Genomic DNA, 20,959 nt, shown 5'->3' on the forward strand with positions numbered 1-20,959 from the left:
ACAATTAACACAAAGAGCAATGACAAAAAATGCAGATTTGCAAAGGAAGCAGCATTATAGAAATTAGCAAAGCAATTGCAATATTACAACTAATATAAGGCAATGTGCAGCAAACAAGAAAAATAAATCTGGCTTAGCAGAGTAACACAAATTAAAATTCAGTAGCACTATGCCTGGCAAACAGCAGCAGCAAATGCAATAACTTATATCTAAACATGACAAAGCTCATGCAGAAAAAATATTACAGTAAAAATGGCCATGTTTAATACCTATGTCACATCTTAACACTAGAGTGATGCATCACAAAAACTTACTCTGATAGAAAGTTACCAAGTCATTAAAAAATTATTTATGCAATTCCTGTGAAGGGAAATGTCTATTTGTGCTCTCTTTTCTAAGAAAGTATATGAGAAACGTATTCTTTACTGGGTCTGTAGACAGAAAATAGTGATATTAGTACATCTATTAAATTTTATAATAACCAATGCTGCAGTGCAGCTAGAAACTAGATATTAAAGAAAATGAGCAAATATGTACAAAGGAAGGCATGAAACATCATTCATTAGCCATATGGCATTTCATAAGGTAGTAAAAAAATCTCTCAACTAGAAAGACAGTAGTCATAATCAGGTGTATAGACATAAAATATTTCTCGTAATTTTATTACACATTTCAGTAAATATCATAAATTAAGAGATCCACAGTGTTATCATATGTTTTCAGGTTTGAGCGTGCCGTATTTGCGATGCTTTCTACAAAGGAATGTCAATAGCGAGGATAATGGCCTCCCTTTTTTTTCCTCCACCTGTGCCTCTGAAAGGCACACACTAATGCTTTCTTTTGTCAGACGACTACCTCTCAGCTGGGCGCCCAAAACGCATTACGTCAAGGTCACTTACCTTTCTTACTGAAATATTTACGACAGCAGTTTCCACTACAGTGACAGTCTCATATAAAAAATTTCACAGGTCGAGAATTTGCGTTGCAAATGTGTAGAAACAAAATTCTGTAAATACAACAGTGTCCAAAAAATTTTCGTCGGCATTGTGGCACATTCACGCATTTACACACATTTCATAACTCTTAAAGTACGATTCTTGGTTTCCAACATCCTTTTTCACATATCAGAGACCCTAACCACTGTTCATTACTCCTTACTTTATTACACATATACATATTCGTCGACACTTCTTCAATATTTCATCATAAGAAATACGTAGCATAATGAAATTCCTCATATACTGTAGCATCATCTTATTGATCATAAACATACCTCAGCAGCATATTACACATCGTTGTCGTAATAATAACATCATAACAGATCAATCACATCTCAAAATCGTCGTAGCTTTCTGCAATAATTTCAAAACCTAAAAAAAATTCTCTGCTCATTTAAATAGTGTGATATACCTCAAACATACTTTAAAAATCATGATCCCATACCAAATATATCATTCAAAGCTCTCATAGTATCACAATGGTTCCGAAAAAATATGAACAGTTCACAAAGTACAGACAAAATAAAATTTCATAAGTGTGAAGTTTTCCAACTGTGTAATTACGTAAACATCTGTCACTGATGTAGTAAAAATAAATATTTGTCTCTCTCAGTTAAATGATCAGATAGCTGTGTAATTATGTGTTAGAGAAATATGGCACGGATGTGTAAAGTTGTATAAGCAAATACCATATTAGCTTGGGCTCCTTGTGCTTGCCAAACACATGGTACACAAAGTAGGCGTGTACCCCCTGAGGATTAATGTAATTATACCCTCAGGTGTTACAGATTACAGCAATGGAATGAAATGTATCACGGAAAACTTTCTTTGTAATTCAAAAATCTTTAAAAATAAATGTTTTAAGTACAAAATTAATCACTCAAATACGTGTCCTGTAGCGCTAAACTGTGCTCTTGTTGTAAGATAATCTCTGTGGAAGTGTTGTAGTTATCGTCCTCCGAAAGCTAAGTTCTGCAGAAGTCAATGTACTTACCTCATGATAAACAAAAGTGAAATGCTTTGCGTATAGATATCGTAGTTATTACGTACCTTACCGTGATCAAGAAAGTACTATAATGTAACGTATTGTTGTGCTACGGAAAAGTCTGTCTCATTGTAGCTATACCACAAAAGTTACTACTAAAACATGTTTTACTTTCCAGAATAATATATAAAACTGTGCAGACATAAAACAGAAACACCGCAAAAGCAACATTGTAAATTGTCACTCATTAGTAGTGTCGTGATAAAAACCTTTAGCTGTCACATAAACTAATCACTGTGTCATCTGGTATCTCACATAAAGTACTTTAAATCCAGAATGTATTTTCAAGTAAACCAAAATGTTGCATTAAAATCTCATTAGCAGTACCAGTATATGTTCTCTTTATGTAAGTCTTTAGTCGTTACGTAATCATGCAACTAACAAGCAAGAATGTACACACACAATAACACTGTGTCGTCTGTTCACCATAACAATGCATTCGTAATTTATGTTTAAATATGTTCTCTTGGATCTTGACTGGATATTTAACTTCAAATATTGTTGCATGTTAACAATTTCTTAAGTCTGACAAAGCATACTAGAAACGCGAAGTGGAAAATTTTATGGCAAAGACTAAGTTAAAAAGCAGATTATCTTTCAATAAACGGTTTTACATGTGAAATGTGGTGCAATCCTTTACTCTTCCTAGTACGCAGAGTTTCAACTTCAACGCAATTATCATGTGGTATACGTCGGATTCTGTAAGGTCCATTGTAAACTAGAAATAATTTGTGACTCAAGTGTTTCTTCTTATGTGACAATGAATGAGCTTTAATGAGGACTTTCTGACCAATGTATAATTTCTTTGCATTTGCTTTACCATGTAGTTTCCCCCTTTTGTCTGCTGCAGATTTTATATTTTTAATAGCCAAATCAATTATGTCCTTGTGTCGAAGTTAACTTGTATTCGGGAAAGGTACAAGCTCTCTGATTCTGTTCGGTGGTTCTTCATTCTTCAGTACAAGAGTAGGTGGTAAAGCAGTGGAGCCATGAGGCATTTCATTCAGCACATTTTGAAATAAGTGTAAATATCTGTCCCAATGCTGATGCTTTCTGTGACAATAAAGTCTGCAAAGCTTATTGATTTCTTTCATAATTCGTTCAGACAGGTTACAATGTGGTGAGTACAATGAAATAAAAACAGGTTTGATTTTATGATTCCGAAGCATGCTTGACCAAACAGCAGATCTGAATTGCGGTCCGTTATCTGAAATGACTTTAGCAACGTGGCCAACTTTACGTAAGAAATTTTTAACAAAGGCGTTGGATAGAGACCGTCCAGTGGCTTTACGTTACGGAGTGAAAGAAACAAATTTTGAAGTAAGTTCAACAGCGACTAGAACGTACGAAAATCCATTCGATGTTCTGACAAGCGGTCCCAAGAGATCAACAGCAGCCAATTCTTTTAATTTAGAAGGAATGATAGGAAACAACGGAGCACGATGTGAGACAGTAGATGGTTTCGCCTTTTGACAAAGTTTACAAATAGACAAGACTCTTCGAATTCTCTTTTCCATATTGTTAAAATAACAAGTCGTTCGAAGAATATGATAACATTTTCGTGGAGCAAAATGTGCGTAGCTGAAATGAATGTACCAAATGAGCTTATTAACAAAATCGTCCGGAATGCAAAGTACCCATAGCTTGTCATCAACAGTGCAGCGTTTGAAGAGTATGTTGTTTCTAACAAGATAATAATGCCGAATCTGAGTGTGGGTCTTTTCATGCCATTTACTTTTGATGTCTTTCCAAATCGGATCATTATCTTGTTCATGAGCAATGTCCTTTAAAGATGTGGTGATGAAGTTTTCAAAGGCGACTTTCTGAATGTAAAGAATACTGAAATTTTTCTCGAGGTTGCCTTCTGTGTTACTTTTCTCAAGCCCAGCCGGTGCGCGTGACAGTGCGTCCGCAACAATGTTCTCCTTGCCGGGAATGTAGACTATTGTGAAGTGGAATTCTTGCAGAAACAATGCCCAACGTTTTAATCTGTCATGATTTAATTTTGAAGACATAAGAAATTGTAATGCACGATGATCACTGTATACTTTTACGTGCTTACCAGAAAGAAAGAAACGGAATTTGTTAAATACCCAAACGATAGCTAAGGCTTCTAATTCAGTAACGGAATAATTTTTTTCAGATTTTGTTAGCACTCGGCTATCAAAAGCAATGGTTTTCTGAACGGTAGTGTCATTTTCTATGGCTTCTTGAAATAAATGGGCACGAAGACAGACTTTAGAAGAATCCGTGCTAAGGCAGAAATCTTGTGACAGATCTGGATGAGCTAGTATTGGCGCGTTAAGTAGCGATTCTTTCAAAGAATTGAATTCCAACTGTGCTTGTTCGTCCCAGTTCCAAATAGTATTTTTTCCAGTGAGAGAACAAAGTTTTGGTGTAACAAGAATTTGCATATTCGGAAAACGACGGTAAAAATTTACGAGACATAGAAAACTGCGGACTTGTTTTTTTGTGGATAAACTGGAATGGCTCTGATTGCTTCTAACTTTTCAGGATCCGGCTGAATGCCTTCAGAAGAAATAATATGTCCCAAAAACCTCACCTTTGACCTACCGAATACAGACTTTTCCAAGTTAACTGTAATTCCAGATTCTGCAAAAATACGTAACAAACTGTTGAGGATGCGATTATGTTGTTCCCATGAAGCTTCTGCTATTAGAATATCGTCCACATATAAGGTGATGTGACGTTTTAAGAACTCAGGTAATATGGAATTTAGCCCGCGAATGAATGCTGCCGAAGAAATGTTTAAACCAAAAAGAAGTATCCGAAACTGATAACAAACGCCGAAGCAAAGGAAAGCTGTGTATTTTCTACATTCTGGATGAAGTTCGATCTGATAAAAGCTGGATCTGAGATCAATGGAAGACAACACTTTCACGCCATCAAAATTTTGAAGAAGTTCTTCTAACGTTTGCGGCCTGTCTGTTTCAGGAATAATGATACACTCCTGGAAATTGAAATAAGAACGTGAATTCATTGTCCCAGGAAGGGGAAACTTTATTGACACATTCCTGGGGTCAGATACATCACATGATCACACTGACAGAACCACAGGCACATAGACACAGGCAACAGAGCATGCACAATGTCGGCACTAGTACAGTGTATATCCACCTTTCGCAGCAATGCAGGCTGCTATTCTCCCATAGAGACGATCGTAGAGATGCTGGATGTAGTCCTGTGGAACGGCTTGCCATGCCATTTCCACCTGGCGCCTCAGTTGGACCAGCGTTCGTGCTGGACGTGCAGACCGCGTGAGACGACGCTTCATCCAGTCCCAAACATGCTCAATGGGGGACAGATCCGGAGATCTTGCTGGCCAGGGTAGTTGACTTACACCTTCTAGAGCACGTTGGGTGGCACGGGATACATGCGGACGTGCATTGTCCTGTTGGAACAGCAAGTTCCCTTGCCGGTCTAGGAATGGTAGAACGATGGGTTCGATGACGGTTTGGATGTACCGTGCACTATTCAGTGTCCCCTCGACGATCACCAGTGGTGTACGGCCAGTGTAGGAGATCGCTCCCCACACCATGATGCCGGGTGTTGGCCCTGTGTGCCTCGGTCGTATGCAGTCCTGATTGTGGCGCTCACCTGCACGGCGCCAAACACGCATACGACCATCATTGGCACCAAGGCAGAAGCGACTCTCATCGCTGAAGACGACACGTCTCCATTCGTCCCTCCATTCACGCCTGTCGCGACACCACTGGAGGCGGGCTGCACGATGTTGGGGCGTGAGCGGAAGACGGCCTAACGGTGTGCGGGACCGTAGCCCAGCTTCATGGAGACGGTTGCGAATGGTCCTCGCCGATACCCCAGGAGCAACAGTGTCCCTAATTTGCTGGGAAGTGGCGGTGCGGTCCCCTACGGCACTGCGTAGGATCCTACGGTCTTGGCGTGCATCCGTGCGTCGCTGCGGTCCGGTCCCAGGTCGACGGGCACGTGCACCTTCCGCCGACCATTGGCGACAACATCGATGTACTGTGGAGACCTCACGCCCCACGTGTTGAGCAATTCGGCGGTACGTCCACCCGGCCTCCCGCATGCCCACTATACGCCCTCGCTCAAAGTCCGTCAACTGCACATACGGTTCACGTCCACGCTGTCGCGGCATGCTACCAGTGTTAAAGACTGCGATGGAGCTCCGTATGCCACGGCAAACTGGCTGACACTGACGGCGGCGGTGCACAAATGCTGCGCAGCTAGCGCCATTCGACGGCCAACACCGCGGTTCCTGGTGTGTCCGCTGTGCCGTTCGTGTGATCATTGCTTGTACAGCCCTCTCGCAGTGTCCGGAGCAAGTATGGTGGGTCTGACATACCGGTGTCAATGTGTTCTTTTTTCCATTTCCAGGAGTGTAGTATTGTCTCGAATCTAAGACAAGCCTGATCGATCCATTTTTCTTCTCAACAACATGTAATGGATTGTTGTATGAGCTTACTGCAGGCTCAATAATGCCCTCGTCAAGCATAGATTGTATTTCTGTTCTAACACGGTCCCTATAATGTGCCGGAATTACGTATGGTCTAACACGAAATTTAGTATGCTCACGAACACGAAATTGGTATTGAAATCCCTTGATTGTTCCTGTTTTGTGAGTCAAAACTGTGGAATGCGCTTGTAAAATCGCAAAATGGTCTTGCCTATCAGTGTCATTACAATTCTCAATTGTTTGAATTTTATTCAGAATTAACTCATTGGTATCAAATGCGCCGTCGATATCATCCCTGTCAGTACTTGCAGAGTGATTGTTAGTGTCACGTTCCGTCGAAAATTCCGAACTGTTGTCTAACAGGAGGTAAAGCCGATTAATTTCTTCGTCATGGTTTGAGAGCCAATCTTCAAATTTCAAAGCTATTGACTTACTTTCTTTCTCTAAACTTATTTCAGCATCGTGAAAGTTTAAGATTGGTTTGTATTCATTCAAAAAGTCTACTCCCAATATAATTTCCGTCGACAATAATGGAACAAAGCTGTGGCTTTGACAAAGCTGTGGCTTTGACAAAAGAATTCTAAGTTGGTTTGTTGGCGTACATCTACACTTTTTCCAAAGATTGCACCTTGTAATTTTATCTTACGTAACGGAAGTGTGGGACAATCGTTCGATTTGTTGCATTTGCTAAAGGCTGTTTCACTAATTACTGAAATGGGACTGCCAGAGTCAAGTACTGCCGTAAATTTTACGTCATTTACTGTAATGTGAATCACAGGATATGCAGTGTTGTTATGTTTTACGTCGTGTTCCTGGAGTAAGATGTCCCTAATGTCTTCCATTTTTACGTAATTACTAGTTACGGCAGCTGCGTCGTCAGTTTCATAAGTACGTTTTGTGGCTGCCAGCAGTATGAGTCATTGCCTATTGTGTCTTTGTTGGCGCGCGTCGTTATTGAGATTTGGAGACCTAACTTCTACAAATTCACCTTGTCGAGAGGGCCCTGCTCTGTTTGAATCCCGCCAGTTCTGATGCAATTCAGATCTGTCGTTACGATCATACCGTCTGTCGTCATGTCGGTAGATTCCATAGTTTCTTTCTTGTCGGTCACGTGGTGAAGAATTTCTCCCTGAATCGTAACTGCGCGCTGAACTGTTGCGTCTGAAATTATTCTGTCTCCCTTGATAATAATAGTTCTGGTTACCATATTGTCTGTTTCTATGATTGTCTCTGTGATAGTCACTACCGCGGAGAGGTGATCTTTCCCTGTAATTATTACTACTCTGCCAACGGTTGTCATATGGGTGGTGTCTGTTTTGGTCACGATTTGTGTTGTGAGAATAGCCTTGTCGTGTCCATTTATTATTTCTGTCATCGCGGAATTGTGACGGATGTGACCTGTAATTGTTGTGCTCCTGTTTTCGCGTTCGGCGATTGTCAGTGTCAATTTCCAATTCTTGTAACAGTCCCTGAAAAGCTTCAATGTCATCTTTGCAACGTCCTGCCAAAATAATATGTCGTAAATGTTCAGGTAGTTTGATTAAGCAAATGCGGATGAGTTCTGAGGGGCTGTATGGGTTTGACAGGTACTGATTCTTGTGCAACATGTCTTCAAAATATTTCACAAGACTGGAAAATTCAGATTGTTCGAAACGTTTCATCATTATGATGCTATGTTTTACTCGGTCTTGTGTAGCTTGAGACCAATATGCTGAGAGGAAGGTATGATAAAATTCTCCTTCAGTGTGACAATCGTGAATAACCGATCGCATTCTTACAGCTGGTTCATTCTCTAAGTAGCCACACATAAATTCTAACCTGTGCTCCAGTGACCAGTTGGGAGGAAAACAATGAGAGAATTGATGCAGCCATGCTTGTGGATGAATGTCGTTGTCAGAATTCTTAAATGTTTTGAATTTACGTGTAGTAATGAACAGCTTATAGTCAAAATCATCGTGTCGGCGAGTCGCACATCGCTCATTGTTACTTCGTTTCGGCGGTTCCATTTCAAAATTCGGTGCACCTCGCCAATTTCTTTCATAATTTCCGAAGTGTCCTGTGTTATTATTTTGTGGTTGTTCCGTATTTCTATGTCCCTCTTCCCGTACTGGAGCGCGAGTGTCCTCTGAAATATGTAATTCTTGTATTACTTGTGCCAACTGATCTTGTACTTCCCGGATTTCTCTTTTGTACTGAGTATTGATTTGATTTTGTCCCATTTGTTGCATTAACTGTAATAACAGTGCACTGGTGTCTGAAACATGTTCTTCAGTGCTATTCGGCAGTGCATTTGAACCGGCAATATTCGCATTTTGAAAAGCAGAAAATGTGTCTTGACTTATTTGAGAAAACGGTGAGGACGCAAAACCTGAATCTACAGTATTTGCAAGATTGTGTCCTGTCATTTCGGAATCCTGAGACGAGCTGTTGCCGACCTATCGATCGATAATGCTTCCCTGTTCACTAATTGTTTCACTGCCTACACCATTATTTGCAGCTCGCTCCATTTCCCTATGCACAATTACCAAATTACTACTTTGAACATTAGTTAATTCATTACATGGTGGCGCTAACACACTGCTTTCGTCTTCACTGTCATTTCTCAGTTTACTTTGGAGCCTAGTGTTACGTTTTTCACACGCCATTATTGTCACAATATTTCACACGATAACACAGAAAAGCACAATTTGAAGAGCAAAAATAAGAGAACACATTAACATAGCACTGAAAAAAATATATAGTTAATTGCAAGCGCAGCTGCGAAATACTTGGTGCAAATTTACATGCATGCCACAAGTGTTTTACTGTACAACAATGAAAGCCTGCAACTACAAAGGAGATTCTCTCTACAATTACGCGCTAGCAATAAACAAAATCTACACTAATTGCACAAACTACAAGAAAAAATCAGAAGATTCCAGTGAGGTATCCTCGGCTAAGGGTCGACATATGAAACGTCCCCTTACTTAGAACAATTATACATGACTGTGCTTAAACTGACTTTCAAAAATCCCTACAAAAGAATGGCCCTGACTAACATTAACCTATACGTTTCACAAATCACTTACCTCACAAAAATCTTGGTTACTCGAACTACTGCAATACAGCGAGCGCCACTACTGCCAGCTAAATAAAAGATTCAAACTACGGAAGGCACTAACTACTGATAGGCATAGTTAGCAAATGAAAGATTTTAATAGAGAACAAACAATGTATGTACCTTAATAGTCATAATATATATAGCAGTTCATGACATCCAGTCTTACAAATTTCAAAACTCCGCCATCTCTCTCCCCACATCCACCACTGCTGGCGGCTCACCTCCAACTGCGCAACGCTACGCGATATTCACATCCAGCTGCCCAACACTACAATGGCAAACAACAATGCAAACTAGCCACAGACTGCACACAGCACAGCCAGTGATTTTCATACAGAGCGCTACGTGGCGTTACCAATAAGAAAACCTAAACAGCCTACTTACACATGGAATTACGGTGAAGAGGAATTGTATGGTTTCTTGGTGTACCTAAATAGTATTAATCCAAAGATATTATTTACTATGGAGAAACAGACTAATGGATAACTTGATTTTCTGGATGTATCAGTAATTAAACGGGCATATGGGAGACTAAGGCATAGAGTTTATAGAAAAGATACACACACCTACCGTTACCTCTACGAGGATTCGAACCATCATTCCAATCAGAAGAGAGGTATCATTAAAACATTGGTGGACAGGGCTAATAAGATCTGCGAGCCAGTTTATTTACAAGATGGACTAAATCATTTTTGATCGGATTTTAAGAAAAATGGATACGCTGACAACGAGACAAATGGTTCAAATGGCTCTGAGCACTATGGGACTTAACATCTATGGTCGTCAGTCCCCTAGAACTTAGAACTACTTGAACCTAACTAACCTAAGGACATCACACAACACCCAGACAACGAGACAGATAGAGCACTCGATCTCAGAACAAAAATGTTTGACAACATTCAGCATCAACAGCTGTCAGCTTGAAAAGTTTTTCTTCCATTTGTTCGCAATATTACGGACCGTATTGGGAAAGTTCTGGCCAAGTTTCAAGTTGAAATCATCTTTAGACCCACCAAGAAGATTCGAGAGTGTTAAAGATCAGCGAAAGACCCTCGACACTCCTTAGCAATTCCTGGGATGTATAAAATTCCTTGTAGCTGTGGGAAGTTTTATGTTGGAACAACGAAAAGAAGTGTCAATACCCGCTTAACCGAACGCAAAAGGAACTGTCGACTGGGACATACTGACAAATCAGCTGTTAAAAAAATGCCTCTGAGCACTATGGGACGTAACTGCTGAGGTCGTCAGTCCCCTAGAACTTAGAAATGCTTAAACCTAACTAACCTAACTAACTGCCCGAAGCTGGATTCGAACCTGCCACCGTAGCAGTCGCGCAGTTCCAGACTGTAGCGCCTAGAACCGCTCGGCCACCCTGGCCGACGAAATCAGCTGTAGTGGAACATGTTTTTAAAGACGGTGATCATGAAAGAAAATTTAGTGAGACGAGCGTGCTATTCAGGATATCGCATTATTATGCACGCATGTATAGACAAGCTATAGAGATTCAGAAACGTCAGAATAATTTTAATAGAAAAGAGGATTGCTTAAAGTTAGATATGGCGGTCGACTTTGCACCAACGATGTGACAATCGATTACCTTCGATAGAGAATTAAGACGTTAGTCAGAGATAGACTCACAGTCGACCCCACGTGATGTATGGTGGTGCTCTCTATGCGCTCTATATAAGCGGGACCTCCACGGCCTGGCAGCCAGCTATTGACTCGGAAGATGTTGCCCGCAGTTGGCAACGAAACGTCAGGAAAAAGAAGTTTGACAGATCGATCACTGCCTCTCAGCCCAGGAGTTTGAACTTACGAAGACGCCAGCCGTGAAAGCCTACTCGTTGTGTCACAACATCTGGCACAGTATAAGTTCACTGATAATTCTACATCTGGATCTACATAGGTACGATGCTTGCCACGGTACGGTGTGTGTCGGAGGGTACCCTGTACCACTACTAGTTTTTCCTTTCCTGTTCCACTTGAAAACATAGCGAGGGGAAAACGACTGTCTTTCTCGTATCTTATCTCCATGGGCCTTACGCGCCGTGCATGTCTCTCGGCAGTAGAATCGTTTGGCAGTCAGCTTCAAATTCCGAGTCTCTAAATTTTCTCAATAGTGTTTTCTCGAAAAGAACGTCGCCTTCCCTCCAGGGATTCCCACTTGAGTTCCCCAAGCGTGTCTGTAACACTTACGTGTTGTTAGAACCTGACTGTAACAAATCTAACAGCCTGCCTCTGAACTGCTTCGATATGTCCCTTCAATCTGACCTGGTACGGATGCAAAACACTCGAGCATTACTCAAGAGCAAATCGCACCAGCGTCCAATATGCAGTCTCCTTTACAGGTGAACCACTCTTTCCTAAAATTCTCCCAATAAACTGAAGTCGATCGTTGGCCTTCCCTACCACAATTCACACATGCTCGTCATATCGCTCTGCAACGTTACGCCCAGATATTTCACAGCCCTGACTGTGTCAAGGAGGACACTAGAAATACTACAGCGTGATTCAAAAAGAATACCACAACTTTAAATATGTGTATTTAATGAAAGAAAAATAATATAACCTTCTGTTATACATCATTACAAAGAGTACTTAAAAAGGTTTTTTTCACTCAAAAACAAGTTCAGAGATGTTCAATATGGCCCCCTCCAGGCACTCGAGCAATATCAACCCGATACTCCAACTCGTTCCACACTCTCTGTAGCATATCAGGCGTAACAGTTTGGATAGCTGCTGTTATTTCTCGTTTCAAATCATCAATGGTGGCTGGGAGAGGTGGCCGAAACACCAAATCCTTAACATACCCCATAAGAAAAAATCGCAGGGGGTAAGATCAGGGCTTCTTGGAGGCCAGTGATGAAGTGCTCTGTCACGGGCTGCCTGGTGGCCGATCCATCGCCTCGGGTAGTTGACGTTCAGGTAGTTACGCTCCATCCTGCTGAAATATGAATTGTTGTGCTTCTTGTTCGAGCTGAGGGAACAGCCAATTCTCTAACATCTCCAGATGTTCTCGGCCGTCCAGAACTTTTCCCTTTGCACAAACATCCATTCTCTGTAATCTGTTTATACCAACGTTTAATACACCACCTATCAGGAGGTTTAACACCATACTTCGTTCGAAATGCACGCTGAACAACTGTCGTCGATTCACTTCTGCCGTACTCAATAACACAAAAAGCTTTCTGTTGAGCGGTCGCCATCTTAGCATCAACTGACGCTGATGCCTAGTCAACAGCGCCTCAAGCGAACAAATGTACAACTAAATGAAACTTTATAGCTCCCTTAATTCGCCGACAGATAGTGCTTAGCTCTGCCTTTTGTCGTTGCAGAGTTTTAAATTCCTAAAGTTGTGGTATTCTTTTTGAATCACCCTGTATATCCGAACATTACAGGTTTGATCCTCGTACTCATCCGCAATGTACACGTTTAAAGCGAAATGGTATATTGTTAGGGGTTCAGGGTATAAAATCTCACTCTCCTGCACCACTTTCCATCAAAAATTTCCGAATGTATGGTCTTACGTTGGAGAGAAGTTGCTGGTTGAACGTCGCTGTTATAGTGTTCTACAGAAACTAGTTCATAGATGTGGGCCACTGATGAGATCGTGTATACGATTGGAGTTCAGCCCTGCAGCGTCAAATGGTTCAAATGGCTCTGAGCACTATGGCAGTTAACTTCTGAGGTCATCAGTCCCCTAGAACTTAGAACTACTTACACCTAACTGACCTAAGGACATCACACACATCCATGCCCGAGGCAGGATTCGAACCTGCGACCGTAGCGGTCGCGCGGTTCCGGAATGTAGCGCCTAGAACCGCTCGGCCACTCCGGCCGGCCCGCAGCGTCAGTTAAGGCCTCAAGATGGTGCACTGGGTCAGCGAAACTGGTTGCAATACAATAATTAACGTCAAAACGATGGCTGTAGGTGTTTCATTTTATCGCCCGGGTTCCCGGGTTCGATTCCCGGCGGGGTCAGGGATTTTCTCTGCCTCGTGATGGCTGGGTGTTGTGTGCTGCCCTTAGGTTAGTTAGGTTTAAGTAGTTCTAAGTTCTAGGGGACTGATGACCATAGCTGTTAAGTCCCATAGTGCTCAGAGCCATTTGAACCATTTTTTTGTTTCATTTTATTACGTAAGTGAACGACTGAAGTCTCACAAACCGTCAGTCAGAAGGATGGACATACAAAAAGTTTTACGTAGAAAGTCACTCAATATTCACATACCGCAAAACGCAGGCACCGCTGTGCGTCAGCACTGCTCCAGCTACGTCACTGCACAACTGCGTCGCGGAGCTCGTGGCAACTAGAATGCCCCATCGACTGCACCTCATTTCTGAGAATTGTGAGGGAATAAACCACAAAGCTGGCGTTCCACACTTACTCTGTGATAATAAAGCACCTCCACGTTATGTCATACCTCGCCGCGAGCGGTAAATTTGTCGGGGCTGTGTGTTGGAATTCGAACAATGCGCCACGCAATTAACAGCACTCGGTGAGAGAGACAGAAGCCAATAAACTCGTCAGCTCGCAAATTACACGACTGCCGCCTCGTTCTGCTCGTAAAACTGCTAGCTGTGCGAGTTATGGGGATTCGCGTCGTTCAATTCTCGAACAGTTCCTCCGGAATTCATTTCAGTTGTGCTTTACTATTGGAAACCAAGCTAATTCAGTGCTCACCCACTCTGGCTCCTTGGTACGATTTTAAGACACATCCTAGATGTTTTTCAATCTGACAGAGCTTCCTGGTATAGTAATCACGTTGCCCAAACACTCTCCTTACAATCAACACAATGAGTCTCAATTTCCCAGGGGTAAAACAATTCTAGAGCCTAACGTTCATTAAGTAAGATGGAAGCCATATCTCCAAGATATAAAGGAAGCCAACCTATATAGACGCGACCGAACTCGCAGAGCACCCACTGCAACACAACTACATCGTGCATGCTGCAATACGATTTCCTGCACTAGAATCAGAGGTTCCAAAGGAAATTATGATTCTGATGTAGGCAAATTGTGACAATGGTTATTATTCTTATTTAGTGACTAAAATTAAAACTAAGCAAGTGAATGCACAATTAAAAATGAAAACTCGTACCACTACATTTACAATGGCAAGTCAGTTATTATCCGCAAAGTAGTTATAATATTTTATTGTAATCATATAGGAATCTTACAGGAACATCATTTTTCGACATAGTCTCCTTGCTTTTCAACGCACTTGGTCCATCGTTGTACAAGCTTCCTTATGCCCTCAGAAAAGAAGGTTCTCGGCTGAGATGCGAGTCAGAAATGCACCGCTTCTTTCATTGCTTCGTCCGGGGCAAATCGAGCCCCCTTAACCCTAGCATTACCAACGTATTTTTTGTTACATGTAATACCAACGGGGGGGCCTCAAAGGCCCATAAAGAATACCACAATTTATTTTATCATAAATCAAGTTTATTTACTTCTGATACCTCTAATAACAATTCAAAATGCTTAGACATTGTTTTTGTATACTGGATAATAAAAGATGTTATTATAATAGGAATAAAATGAACAAATCACGAGATTCAGTTTATATATTTTTTGGAATAATGTTTCAAAATAGTGTTTTCTTATAAAAACGACTTTTTTAATTCGATACACTACATGAAGCAAACAAAATTTACTGTATCATTCTGCAATGCATTTTTCACACAACACTGTCTTCCTGCAGTGTTTCCCACAGACGTGTTTGTGGCACTGAGAGCAGGTAACAGTTGACTTTCCCAGCTTGTTGTACTTGATCTTTTTAGATGCAGCTTCTTGGCAGCATAGGTGGCACCGTCCACGTGTTCCTGGTTCTGCTGTTGAGGATGATGGTTCTACAGAGCAGCTGAGCTTCCGTTGTGTGATGCTTTCCATTGCCATTATTACTGGCTTCTGAAGTCCATACAAATTTTGTGCCCGTTTATCTACTTGAGATCTTATTAGTTCGAGACCTAAGTTAGTGATAAAAACTCTTCTGCGGTTTAGCAAATTCTTTTTCCAATTCGGAAAGTTGAGGAGGAAGAGTGAATATGCATTTATTGCTGCTATGTCAATGAGTGTGTAGAAGAGGGACAAAGGCCATCTTCTTGTTCCTCTCTTTGTGCTGTAGTGTCTTGCCATCTGGTCTATGGTGTCCACGCCTCCCTTTGTAGAATTATAAAAAAGATGTATGTTAGTCTTTTTTGAGTCTTCATTCAACACCCCTTCTGAGTGATAAGTTGAAAGCATCAACAGCAGTCGTTTTGGCTTCTCGCGGACTAGCGTTGATGCAAGAGTAACTGGTGGCCTCTGTGTCTGAGGGTCAGTATAAGCAAAGATGGAAGAGTGTAAACTGCGGCCAGTTGTAGTCTTCAGCTCTTCAGGTATGTGTCGTCTGTTAGACTGTAGGGTGCCAACAAGTGTGAGGTGAAAATCATTCCATAGAGTCTCAGCAAGCTCCACTGAAGTATAGTACCGATCTGTGGTAACATTACGGCCTGATTTTTCAATAGGTTTTATTAGTCTCTTTACAATTTCCATCGGTCCATTTGAATGCTGTGTATTTCCTGACCTGCCTGTATAGATGTCCATGCTGATCACATATCTAGTCTCAGAATCAGACAGCATTCGAATTAGAATGCCGTATTTTCCAGGTTTTTCTTTGAGAAACACCTTGAAAGGACAGCGACCACGGAACAAAGACAACATCTCATCCACTGTTGTATGTAGACCAGGAATGAAATACAATGGAAGTGAAGAATTGAAGCTTTCAAAAATTTCCCTCATTGGAGCAAACTTGTCAATCTGGCGACGAATTTCTCTTGTGTTCTTATCATCAAACCTCAATATTTTAGTCAATTCGAAAAATCGGGTCCGACTCATTGATCCATAGTACACTTGTCGGCCCTGAAGCAAAGACCATAAATCTTGGACAGGTATCTTATTGTCATGATTTGAACCCATGATTAGCAAGAGTCCTATATAACAAAATAACTCATCTTCATCTGTGTGCTGAATACCTAGTCGAGAAGCCTCTTCATTTGAGTGTAGTTTTATTAGATTCATAATTTGAGGTGTAAAAAAGAGCTCTATAGCCTCTTTCGGAGACGCAATTCTTCCTTGTTGTCCTAGCCCCATTCTTTCTCGCACTATATTTTGTACAGAACGCCGATATTGTCGAGATGGCTTCGTAATATACTCTCGTCCACTTTTTGCAATGAATTTATCACATTCCGTATCATTATCATCTGGTGGATTGGCTTCAACCTCATCTTCATTCTCAGACGATGAATCAGTTCTAATTTCTTCCACATCATCATCCACTTCACTTTCCTCTAAATCTGATTCGTTCAAAACTTCTTCTAGCACTCTTTCAATGGAACTATCACGTAAACGATGTCTACTCATGTTGCTGGTTCAACAGCAGCAGAAACACTGAAAATAGCAATGGTCCGCTTCATAATAATATGTCTGAAGGCAACAATGCCAAAATTCGTTTCATGGTAAGAATTTGAAACGAGAGACTCAACCTCGTAAATCTTTCCTTGCTATTACTAACGCGTGGGCTTCTAAGGCCCACAGAGAATTAAATCAAGTAAATGAATTTTAATTACATTTTTATTCCGACATTCTGTAATGACTCAATAGTACATTCAATAACGAACAATTACCTTTGCTTTCAAGTTCATATATCAAAGGGTGTGGATACAACATAGAAAAACTGAGTCAGTGGGCCTACGAGCCCCCCCGTTGGTAATGCTAGGGTTAATGCCTGTTTGAGTGGTCCACACAAGTGATAGTCAGAAGGGGCAAGATCGGGACTATATGTAGGATGATCCAGTACTTCAAATTTGAGTTTGCGGAGCGTTTCAGCAGCGTGGGCAGCAGTATGCGGACGGGTATTGTCGTGCAACAACACAACGCCTTTTGACAGCAATCCTCGGCGTTTACTTCGAATTGCAGGCTTTAGTCTGGTAGTAAGCATCTCACTGTAACGTAAACGGTTTATTGTTGTGGGATGTTTCCATTCCATACTCTGCCGTTTACCCACCGGCTCGTAATGATGGATCCATGTTACGCCGCCAGTAACGATCCTGTCTAAGAAGTTGTCCCCTTCGTTACCATAGCGGTCCAAATGGTTTTTGCAGACGTCCAAGCGCGTTTGTTTATGTAACTGTGTGAGTTGTTTTGGGACACATCTGGCACAAACTTTATGAAACCCAAGTCTGTTGTGGATGATTTCGTAGACAGAACCGTGACTAATTTGCACACGATGTGCCACTTCGTCAATAGTTAATCGTCTGTATAAGAGAATCATTTCACGTGTACGCTCAATGGTTTCTTCATTTGTGGCGGTAAAGAGTCGTCCGGCTCCGTCATCATTCACTTGTGCGACCATTTCGGAATTTTTCAGTCTATTCGTAGACACTCCGTTGTGGCAAAACACTGTTCCCGTACTGTACCGAAAATCTTCGATGAATTTCGGCCCCTGATACGCCTTCCAACCACAAAAAACGGATCACTGAACGTTGCTCTTCATCGGTTCAAATAGACAGCGGAGCAGCCATGATTAACAGCACGGCAGCGATAACGAAACTAACCTAGCAGCTTGAAAATTGCAAAAACATATAACAACAAATAAACAAAGCACGCGTCATCAACGTAAAACAACGGTACTACGAGAATAAACGAAAATATAACTAAATTGCGGATAATAATTGACTTACCCTCGTATCTCTGTGATGTATGCCACACACAAAGCGAACATGCGTTTCGTAATAGTTGCGTTGTACTGGCTTTAATGAAACCGACGATGTGAAAACACCATCATGCTACGATCTCCACGAATAGAAAATATGAATGCAAAATTTGCGACAATATTATGGAATTTACGTTCTTCTGGTCCCGCACTGTGCTATAAGGTAAAGTCGCCAAATATGGGCCCCTTTTTTGTTGTTACTTGTGAATTCACCAAATTACTAGAAGAAAGACAAGTGAATGTGCCATTACACACCCAAGTATGTTTACTGTCTGTGCCAAGGTTAACTTTTATAATAACCGTACGAAGAATGTAAAAAATAATGATAATACAAACAAGTGGCATTCCTCTATTTATGAGAAAGGTGATCCAAATATGGCCCCTATGCATTAAAGTTGCTAACAATATCACAAAACACATATGAACTACAAAAATTTGTTAATACTAGAAAACTCTCGAGTGTAAACATTTAAATTAAAAAAAAATCATCCACTTCATTTTTCATGGCTCCACAAAAAACACTGTACGCACCGAATACATGTTTGTCCTTAGTCGCTGCGGATACAGTTTGTTGCACACTGAGCAATTTGTGTCTTCATCTGCGCCACTTTCATCACCAACATCCGCTTCAACAGAATTTGAATCGAAATCTCCTTCAGCAACAGATTCTTCAGAGGACTCAGGGGAAGAAATTTCTCTTTTCACCCCTTCGATATGCACAACCTGTATTTCTTCTTGCAGCTAATTCCTCCCCTTCTTTCTTCCTCTCATGTGACTCCACAATAATATTTTTGTGAGGTGAGCCTGTGATAAAGGTAGCTGAACCTCGTCCGTTGGAAGTGCTTGGTTCGATGACAGGCACAAATCGAATATCCTTATCACGTTCTGGAGCAGGGTCTGGTTGCATAAAACGTGAGTCGAAGAAATTTTGATATGGGTTTAGATCCAAGGGAATTTTCCCCATGGATGTACATGGGGAAGATTTCCGTGGATCTAAACCCATTGATAGCCACTGACATATTTGCAACTCTTGTATAAGCACGACCCATCGGAGCACCTATTTGATAGTGAGTGACAACTCTATTTTCGTGAGCATCCAGACTTTTTCCAATTTCTTGAGCATAGTATGATTGTAATGAGAACATAGAAGAAACGTACAATAGTTACATTTTATCAGTGAAGTGCGGAGGCAGGCAAACTATGGAAACAGGATGATCTCGGCCAAGCTGAATAACGTCGATGTAACGAGTATGTGTTATGCGACCATCTAAAATCAGGAGCACTGGATCGTTTTTGGATGGTATGACGATTTTGGTGAGGTACTGGAACCAATTTGTGAGCAAGAACAGCTGTATCCATCCAAAAGGATGAGTTGCCCCGACTGTGTGTGGAGGAGTTCCGTCTAGTAGTTCAGCCTTGAAGTTCTTGAGTGGAAAACTCATCATGGGCAGAATAAACTGCACAGATGCGGACATGCACGTTACAAGAGTTGCAAGTGAACCACGTTCAGCACAAGACAATCGGTGAACTTGTCGTTTGCTTTCTATAGCAACAATTTTTCTACATTTATGCTGAACTATCGTCAAGCCTGTTTCATCAACATTAAAGATTTCATAGGATTGTGTTTCATTTTCTCCATTTCTGGTTTTAGAATCGAAAAAAAAATTGTATACGTTTTCCTTTAAGACTCCCTGGATTCTTGTTTTAGACAGCAGCTGGTGTGTTCTGAAGGAAACTGAATGGCATCTCCCAAACAGTTGCAACCATTGCTTACCTGTGAGTCTTTGTTGAGTCTAAAATGATGTTCATTATTACTGGTAATACGCCATACGTTTAACATAATCTGCATGGAACACGTAATAATTTGTTCTTCATTGTTTTACAGTACTGAACGAGCTGAGCCTCTACCTCGAGAGGTAAAATAGTTTTACGTCCTAGTGCAACATTCGAAACACCTACAGACCCAGCGTTTTGCGACTTTAGAGTCTTGCAATACGTCCTCAGTGCTGTTCTCGGTATCCAAGATTCATGTACCACTTGTTTAACAGGCATATTTTCCTCTTGTACAGCTTTAATTGCACTGAACATTGAGTTTTTACCACAGTTTAGTGTTTTTGCCGTCTGAAAATAGGAAGAGAAACTATTTGATGATATGCTAAGCTATTTATTCAAATATGGCCTGGGGCCTTATTAGGGCCATATTAGGTGAACGGCGCGTGATATCAAACAGTGCAGTTGATGTACGCATTTACGTTCAACAAATCCAAAATAAAGCAAAGAATGCTGACTAACTGTAACTAAAAAACTGGTTTTCTAATGTTTATATTTCACAGTGAAACACATGATGCAACTAAAACGGAGCAAAAACTTACGTTTGCTCCCGAAAGAAAACACAAGATTTCGGACTATCACAGAAAAAGCCTCTTGTTCACGCACTCTTCGTAGCTAACCAGCGCCCTCTGAAGAAGTTTACAGTAACACCGCATGATTGCGTCACTTGGTGGAGAGTTTAGATAGGGTGACCATATTTGTATAAGGGGCCATATTCGGGGACTTTACCTTAAGTCTTGTAATGGCATTATAAATAAGAATCAAAGTCCGTTG

This window comes from Schistocerca nitens, chromosome 7, assembly GCF_023898315.1.
Source record: "Schistocerca nitens isolate TAMUIC-IGC-003100 chromosome 7, iqSchNite1.1, whole genome shotgun sequence".
Classification (NCBI taxonomy): Eukaryota; Metazoa; Arthropoda; class Insecta; order Orthoptera; family Acrididae; genus Schistocerca; species Schistocerca nitens.